The sequence below is a fragment of the Leptonychotes weddellii genome, chromosome 12 (genome assembly GCF_054177405.1).
Source record: "Leptonychotes weddellii isolate Sample4059 chromosome 12, ASM5417740v2, whole genome shotgun sequence".
Lineage (NCBI taxonomy): Eukaryota > Metazoa > Chordata > Mammalia > Carnivora > Phocidae > Leptonychotes > Leptonychotes weddellii.
Genome location: NC_138380.1, coordinates 83,396,672 through 83,405,127, shown reverse-complemented (window position 1 = coordinate 83,405,127; position 8,456 = coordinate 83,396,672). Strand labels below are relative to the sequence as shown.

The window sequence follows — 8,456 nt, the reverse complement described above, 5'->3', positions numbered from 1 at the left end:
CTGCCTCTCTCTGTGATAGAGAGTTGAAGGATCTAATTTCAAAGGTTATTGAGACAGCAAACCTAATGATTAATAATGTCACATTTTTGGGGCGCCTGGATTGCTCAGTCGTTAAGCATCTGCCTTCAGCTCATGTCATGATCCCAGGGTCCTGGGATCGAGCCCCGCATCGGGCTCCCTGCTTGGCGGGAAGCCTGATTCTCCCTCTCCCACTCCACCTGCTTGTGTTCCCTCTCTCGCTGTGTCTCTCTCTGTCAAATAAATAAATAAAATCTTAAAAAAATATATAATATTTTTGGTCTTGGAACAATGTATGAACTGTTTATATTCATGGCAATGTTTTGGAAAAGTGGTTACACAGTAATGAGTGTCCACAGTTTGGTGATGACTTACAGAATCATGGTGAGTAGCTGTGTGACCTTGGGTGAGGCACTTAGTCTCTCCTAATTTCATTTTTCTCAATAGTAATTCAAGTACCTCATGTACTTTTTGTGGCACTGTGATGACGTGACACAAAGCTCCAGCACGGTTCCCAGCACATATCATGTGCTCTGTACATGTCAGCTATTATTCTTGAAATAATTGTCTAAAATAGAAAGTGGCTAAGAAGATTCTTCAATAGAATAAAACCCCCCTGTTCAGATGAAGGAGAACCTGATCGGGAAACTGAAATCTTGAGTGTTCGTTCTAGTTTTGCTAATGATTGGCTTTGTGACTTTGGATAAGTCACTTGACTTCTGTGGGCCTCAGTTTTCACATCTGTAAAGCCAGAATTTTTGCCCCAGACCCATTCAGCTTTAATATTCCTTGGTGTACTTTTAGATGTACAAAGTGAAATTTTCATATCATTAAAAATTTATTTTTTTGACATTTAATGTAGTTACATGAAAGTAGAGAGAGTAGTATAATGGTTCTTTTTTTTTTTTTTTTTAGTATAATGGTTCTTGAGGTACATGTACGATCACCTCATGGCCAGTCTTATTTTGTCTATAATCCCACATATTCTCCTTCCCCTGATTATTTAAAAGCAAATCTCAGATTTTATATAATTTCATTTCTAAATATTGCAGGATATATCCAAAAGAAAAGGGCTCTTTTTAAAGCACAACACCCAATACATGTAAATAAAAAAATGAGTATAATTCCTTAATATCATTAAATACGCAATTGGTGTTTAAATTGCCCCGATTCTCTCCCTCTTTCTCTTTATAGTTTGTTATTTTGAATTGGGATCCAAATGAAGTCTAGTCATTGCAACTGATTGATAGGTTTCTTTTTTTTTTTTTTTTAAGATTTTATTTATTTGAGAGAGGGCACATGAGCGGGGGGCAGGAGGGATAGGGAGAGGGAGAAAGCAGACTCTCAGCTGAGCAGGGTGCCTGATGTGGGCTGAGGACCCTGAGATCATGACCTGAGCCGAAGGCAGATGCTTAACTGACTGAGCCACCCAGGCACCCTGCAACTGATTGATGTTTCTTAAATCTTTTTTTTTTTTTTTAAAGATTTTATTTTTATTTATTTATTTGACAGAGAGAGACACAGCGAGAGAGGGAACACAAGCAGGGGGAGTGGGAGAGGGAGAAGCAGGCTCCCCGCAGAGCAGGGAGCCCGATGTGGGACTCGATCCCAGGACCCTGGGATCATGACCTGAGCCGAAGGCAGTCGCTTAACCAACTGAGCCACCCAGGCGCCCTGATGTTTCTTAAATCTTTAATTTATATAGGTCCTCCTCAATCTCTTTTTTTCTTGTAACTTATTTACCTAAAAAACCAGTTTATTTGTCTTGTTGAGTTGTTTGAATTTTGTTGATTACATTCCCAAATGTTTAATTTTGTCGTTGTTGTTCTTTAAAAATTGACATCTGTAGGCTTGCTCAGATTTTGGTTTGATTTTTTTTGTTAAGAATATTTCATAGGAGGTGATGTGTAGCTCCACTAGGAGGCACATAAAGGCTGGCTATTGCTCTCTTTGTGATGTTAGAAATCATTGATGATGATTGCCTAGATCTATTAATTCATTAGAAATTACAAAATGATAATATCCTAGTTCTGCCATTGCTTCCTCATACGTTGGTTGGAAAATTTCTATAAAAGGATATCCTCTCATCAGCTACTTGATTAGCTTTGATTAGTAAAGGCAAGATACATGTAAATTCTTTCCCTTTATTTAATACCAGTTGTCATAATAATGAATTTATTCCCTCTTATTCTCCAAGGGTGACTGATGATTTAAAAAAATATCATTATGAATTCTCAGAATTTAACATATTTGATGCAGCTATTATTTTTATTCATACTCAAAATGATTTCATCTTTGGCCATTGCGGGCCTTTTCAGGTATGGATTCTGCCTTTTTTTTTTTTGACATGACCAGTATTCTTTGATAGCTTCCTTGATTTCTGGTATAACAAGATATTCTAGGTGAATTTTGTATGTTCCCTGCCCCATGCTGGAATCAACCATTTCTCCATGGAATGCCATTTAGTAGGAAATGGCATTTAGAGACCACAGTCTGGATAGAGGAATGCTCATTGCCACTGGGTTAGTCTTTGGTTCTAGGCCTTTCCAGTGGACAGATAAGAAAATAAATATTTTTTTAAAAATAAAATCCATCAGTAGTTCATAATGTATCATTTTAGATTCAGAAACATTTTATACATGAGAAAATGAGCAAAGAAAGAAACAAAGTCCAGATTCAGTGGACCTTGAAGATGTGGGGGTTAGAGGTGTTGACCCCCCATGCAGTTGAAAATCTGCATATAACTTTTGGCCCCTAAAACTTAACTACTACTAGCCTACTATTGACTGGAAGCCTTACCAATAACATAAACAATCAATTAGCACATATTTTGTATGTCCATATGTTTTATATACTGTATTCTTAAATAAAGTAAGCTAGAGAAAAGAAAGTTTTATTAAGAAAATCATAAGGAAGAGAAAATATATTTATGGTACTATGCTGTATTTATTGGAAAAAATCTGCATGTAAGTGGACCCGCATGGTTCAAACTTGTCTTGCTCAAAGTCAACTGTATTTATATGTATTTTGAAGGATTACTTTATTTATTGTAAAATATTTTATTGCCTTCTGATCTTCTTTCAGGTAAATAATCCATTGTTGGAGTTTCTGTAGTTGCTGGAATAGTAGTATTACCTATCCAGTGAATAGCATGATATTAGCTTTAAACATACTCCTGTTTTGTTTTTGAATTCATTAACAGGATAGATAGTAGTCCTCTTTGAAACCTCCTTTATTGTCCATAATAGCACATTATCGACTAAGTCTGTATCTTGAAGGGGATTATCTTTACTAGACAGATGGGGGAGGTGGGGACCACAGGTAAAATGGCACGTACAGAGGCCCAGAGGAATGAAAGAGCCTTGCATATTTGGAGAGCAGCTATACTAAGTATGAGTTGTTTTGGAGGAGTGACAGGAGGTAAGATGGATGGGGTAGTTAGGGGCCAGGTCACAAAAGACTCAGTCTGTCATACCAAGGAATTTTTATCCTGTAGGGCAACTTAATAAGAATTTAATAAGGGAAATGACTTGATCAGAATTACATATTTGAAAGGTCTTTGTAGCAATGTGAACAATAAACTGAGGCGGGGACCAGTAAGTAAGCTATTGCTTAGATGGATTTGAGAGTTAGTTAGAAGATCAAAGAAGGAATTCGTGACCAATTGGATATGGGCAGGAACTGAAAGAAAAGAGTCCAGGATGATTCTTAGGTTTCTGGATTGTGCAGATGTGTGAGTGAAGTTTCATTCAGTGAAGTGCATATGGGAGAAGGAGCAGTCTGGAGGTGGCCTATTGGGGGCACTGAGGTGAGATGATACTTTCTGTTTAGGGCATCTTTAAGCTTGTGGTATCTTGGGCTTTTTTGGTGGAGATGTCTGTACACACACAAACAAACATCTTTATGTATAAGGATTCAGACTTGGGTTAAAATCTTAGCTCTGCTACTTCCTATCCGTGTGGCCTTGGACAGGTCACTTAACCTTTCTAAGCTTCAGATTTTATAGCTGTAAAAAGGGGATAATGGTACCTAACTCGTAAGTTTTTTATGTGAATTAAGTGACCTAGTGGACAAACATCTACCAGTGTCTAATACATAATAACTTGATAAATAGTCATTATTATTCTAGATAGAGTGTTGCCAGTATCTTGTTTGGAGCTGTGGTAAGGATGAAATTCATTAGAGAGAACACTGAAAATAAGAGAGGAGGCCAAAGATGTATATGGACTCTTGGGGAATGTCAGCGGTTGAGCCTGGGAAATTTAATTGCCTGGACCTTCCCATATTGTTCTTGCCCCCCCAAGCCCCAAAGAGGTTATTGCAGGTATTACCAGAGGAAGTACAGTTTAATCTTTGTTTTATAGCCAGTAGAAGATGTGTTATTTCTATTTACCTAACTTATTTATTTATATTCATTCATTTGTTTAATATACATTTGCTGAGATAATGGTAGACATTATTGTAGGTGCTGAAGATATCACAGAGAACATACACCTCCGTCACAGGTAACATTCTAGAGAAGAGACATATATTGATCTGAAAAGTTAAATATCAGATAGTGATAAGTGCTTTAGGGAGAATGAAAATATGATAAAATGCTAAGGAGTTCCTAGAAACCTGTTAGATTGGGTGGTTAGGGAAGGCCTCTTTGAGGAGGATGTGTTATAGGATCACATAATCAGTAGTAGCCAGCCATGTGAAGATGGGAAGAAAGAACATTCTAGGTAGTGCAAAGTCTCCAGGTTGGAAAGAAGGTGTGGGTGTATTCAGAGAACAGCAAGAAGACCAGCGGGACTCAAGGTAGAGGGCAGTGGGAAAATTGATGAGATTAGTCCCGAGAGCAGACAATGACTAAGACACAAGGATAAAGAGTTTGGATTTACTCTAGGTGACTTAGAGAGCCCGTAGAAAGCGCCAGGCAGGAAAGTAGTATGCTCTGATTTAGATTTTAGGGAGATCAGTATGATCACAAGAGGCAAGCATGAGGGAGGGAGACCAGAAGCAGGAGGCTAATGATAGAGGCTAGATGAGAGATGCTTTATTTTGTTCCCTCTTCTCTTTTTATGATCAGGTCAAAGCCTCATGCTGGAGCGCTTGGTTGCTTGGAAGCCTCACAGCTGTCCTTGAACTGATCCCTCTTGGGAGTGTTATGCTGCTCATGGAGGTGCTATGGGCCTGCAGTGATTGCTTGCCGAGGGCCCTTGATCTGCCTCTTCACCAGGGGTGCACGAATGGGATTCGAAACATGTTCAGTTATTTTCTTCTGTGGGGAGAGTTCATAGCTTCTCGCCAGTTTGTCCAAGGGTGGTTTGGCCCTCAGAAGGTTAACCTTTGACAGCGTGTTGAGCACCGTGGGAGGTGTCATAGGAGTTACACAAAGCAAACGCACCAGTGGGACCTCCTGCTTTCTAAGCACTTGGAAGTTAAGGAGAAAAAGAAAACACAGTTGGACATAATAAGAAAGATGAATGAAGCCAGGAGCGGGAAGGCCAGATCATCTAGTATTCAGGGCAGATATTAAAAGAAGAAATCTTTTTAAGGTTTGTTTTCCTCACAGTTTTGCTTCTGTCTGGAAATGCAAACTTTATAGTCAATGTTCATAAAAGCCACAAGATGGCGAGGTTGCTCCTTAAAATAAATGTGAGCAAGTGGGTGGGAGGGGAGAGACAGAGAGATTGACAAATAGAGAGGAGCAAGAAAGCGAGGGAAAGAATGAATGAATGTGAAGTGTTCCTCTCTGATTTTCCATAACCTCCTTAATTTTCCTCACCGCATTACTTGAACATACAATAGAACTGACATGCTTAGATTTTTTTCTCTTTAATTTGGATTTTGATCATGGTTATTTTGGAATTATAAAGCTAGAATAAAACTAAAAAGAACTATATGGATATGCTTACCATTTTTTTCAGCTCTTTATTAAATTATTAATAAATCACGCTTCACATTGCCAGCAGAGTAAGCTTTACAAAATACCATTTGATAATATTAGTTCCCTGCTTTAAAACTTTCTATTTATTGTCAGAAATATTTGTTGATAGTCCTGATAGTCAGTATTCAAATAGTTAAGGTTAAGTGTAAGATGAAAAGGTGGAGTAATTTTTGACTCATATTGTTGCAGGATGGTCAAGTATAATGGTCAAGAAAGAAAGAATTCTTGGGAGGCTGAATGGTGCAACTTAATAAGTTTATTTAAGTAGCACGGGGACAGGACCCATGGGCAGAAAGAGCTGTACTTTTTGCTGTATGAAGCTGGTGGTTATATGTTTAGTGCTCAAGGGGGAGGGGACGTGCAGGGAGTATTAGATCATAAACGTCTTCTTCGAATTTCTACTTGTAAAATAGTTTTGCAAGATTTCTCTGGTGCTTATCATTCAGTCTGATGCGAACTATCAGTGAGATGTACAAGCAGTCATGAGACCCTTTAAGAATGTGGCAACCAGCACATATTTGATCTTTATAGAAACTATGCGGGCTATAGGTCAGCCTTCCAGGCTAAAGATGAACATTTTTCTACTTCTATCCCTCATCAGTATTATAAGAAAAAAACATGTTCTATTATTGTCAGCTTCTTTTCTAAAATGAACAAATATAAGTTTCCAAGTACAAAAACTTTCAATTTTTATGTGTTACTAACAACATAATTGCAATGCTTAGAGTATTTATTCTCATCATTTCAACATACCTCAAGGCAGTTTTCTTCTTGTTATTCTCAATATTTTGTGGAAAAGGTAAGCTACTATATTATTAGTGTATTGATTAATGCATATTTATTAATGAAGTATATTTAGCTCTCAACGTAAAATGCACTTTGCTTATGTTGTCTTATCAAATAAAATCGTCATAAGAAATCTATGCGATAAGCGTGAATATTGCCATTTTATGGATGAGGACATAGATGGAGGTTCAGGGAGATCAAGTAAATTGTTGAAGATTTAGTAGTTTGCAGAGCAATAATTTGAATCCAGGTTTTTTTCAGTCCTGAAACTCATCCTTATTCACTATGCCATACTGCCTCCATGAGAATAACTATATTTCTCTTTATTTTTAAAAATTTAATTAATTATTTTTGAGAGAGCTAGAGAGCATGCACACACTCAAGGTGGGGGAAGGGGCAGAGGGAGAGAGAGAATCTCAAGCAGGCTCCATGTCCAGCACAGAGCCAGACGCCTGGCTCAATCTAACGACTGTGAGATCATGACCTGAGCGAAATCAAGAGTCAGATCCTTAATGGACTGAGCCACCTGGGTGCCCCTATTTCTCTTTAAAAGAAATACTTGGAAGTTGTAATTTAAAGTAATTAGGTATTTATGCCTCCTCTTTGTTGTAAACTGAACAAAAGAATTTGTATCACAAGGCCACTATTATGGTGCACTTTTATTTAGCAAGTTGTTTTTCTGAGCATATTTTCCTGCAGGCCTTTATTTAGAAGACTCCCTTTAGAGTTGTGCTGATGGTGAGGGCCCTCGATTTGTCCCATTTGAAGGATTTGGGCTCTGGCCAGATTCCTGAGCACCTGATTTTCCTCACTGAGAGCAGACTGAAACTTAATTCCTTCTCTTGACTTCCTGTTGAGATAACAGGTGGTTCACGGAACACAGCATTCCTGTCTTCTGGTGGAGCTTTTCTCTGCTCCAGGGGGCCTGTTTAGTGCTGGAGATACCAGTGGTTTAAAAACTATTGTGTGGAATACTGGAAGCCTGGTCTAGGGTGCCCTTTATAGTTGTAAACTAGCGGCTCTGGAATATAAATTCACTCCAGATGCTTGGTATTCATTTTGGTATTTTTGCATGGAGAATATTGCTTTTTTATACTTTGTTTCCCATTGTGTTCCCTTCATATCCCATTTTTGCTTATCTAAAGTTTTAAAAAGTAGCAGTTCAGAATTTACAGATTTTGTTTTTGAAATTGGAATACAAACATGGCAGAGTCTAGGATTTTGTGTGACTGGTTTTCACCTGAATGCTTTTTTTATGGTTTTACTTTGTTCTTCATATGGTAGTATTTTTAAAATTTTTTATTAACATAGGTATTATTTGATTGAGGGGCACAGGTCTGTGATTCATCAGTCTTACACAATTCACAGCTTTCAGCATAGTACATACCCCCCCCAATGTCCATCACCCAGCCACCCCATCCCTCCCACCCTCCTCCCCTCCAGCAGCCCTCAGTTTGTTTCCTGAGACTAAGAGTCTCTTATGGTTTGTCTCCCTCTCTGGTTTCATCTTGTTTCATTTTTTCCTCTCTTCCCCCATGATCCTTCGGCCTTATTTCTCAAATTCCACATATCCGTGAGATCATATGATACTTGACTTTCTCTGATTGACTTATTTCGCTTAGCATAATACCTTCTAGATCCATCCACATTGTTGCAAATGGCAACATTTCATTTTGTTGATGGCTGCATAATATTCCATTGTGTGTGTGTGTGTGTGTGT

The 8,456-nt window shown here is 38.2% G+C and overlaps 1 protein-coding gene across 1 annotated transcript in view; it reads right to left on the bottom strand.

Annotated features, from left to right (window-relative positions):
• SUGCT (succinyl-CoA:glutarate-CoA transferase) overlaps positions 1-8,456 on the bottom strand; it is a 641,807-nt gene that overhangs the window by 598,614 nt on the left and 34,737 nt on the right. The gene's annotated exons all lie outside the window — the stretch shown is intronic.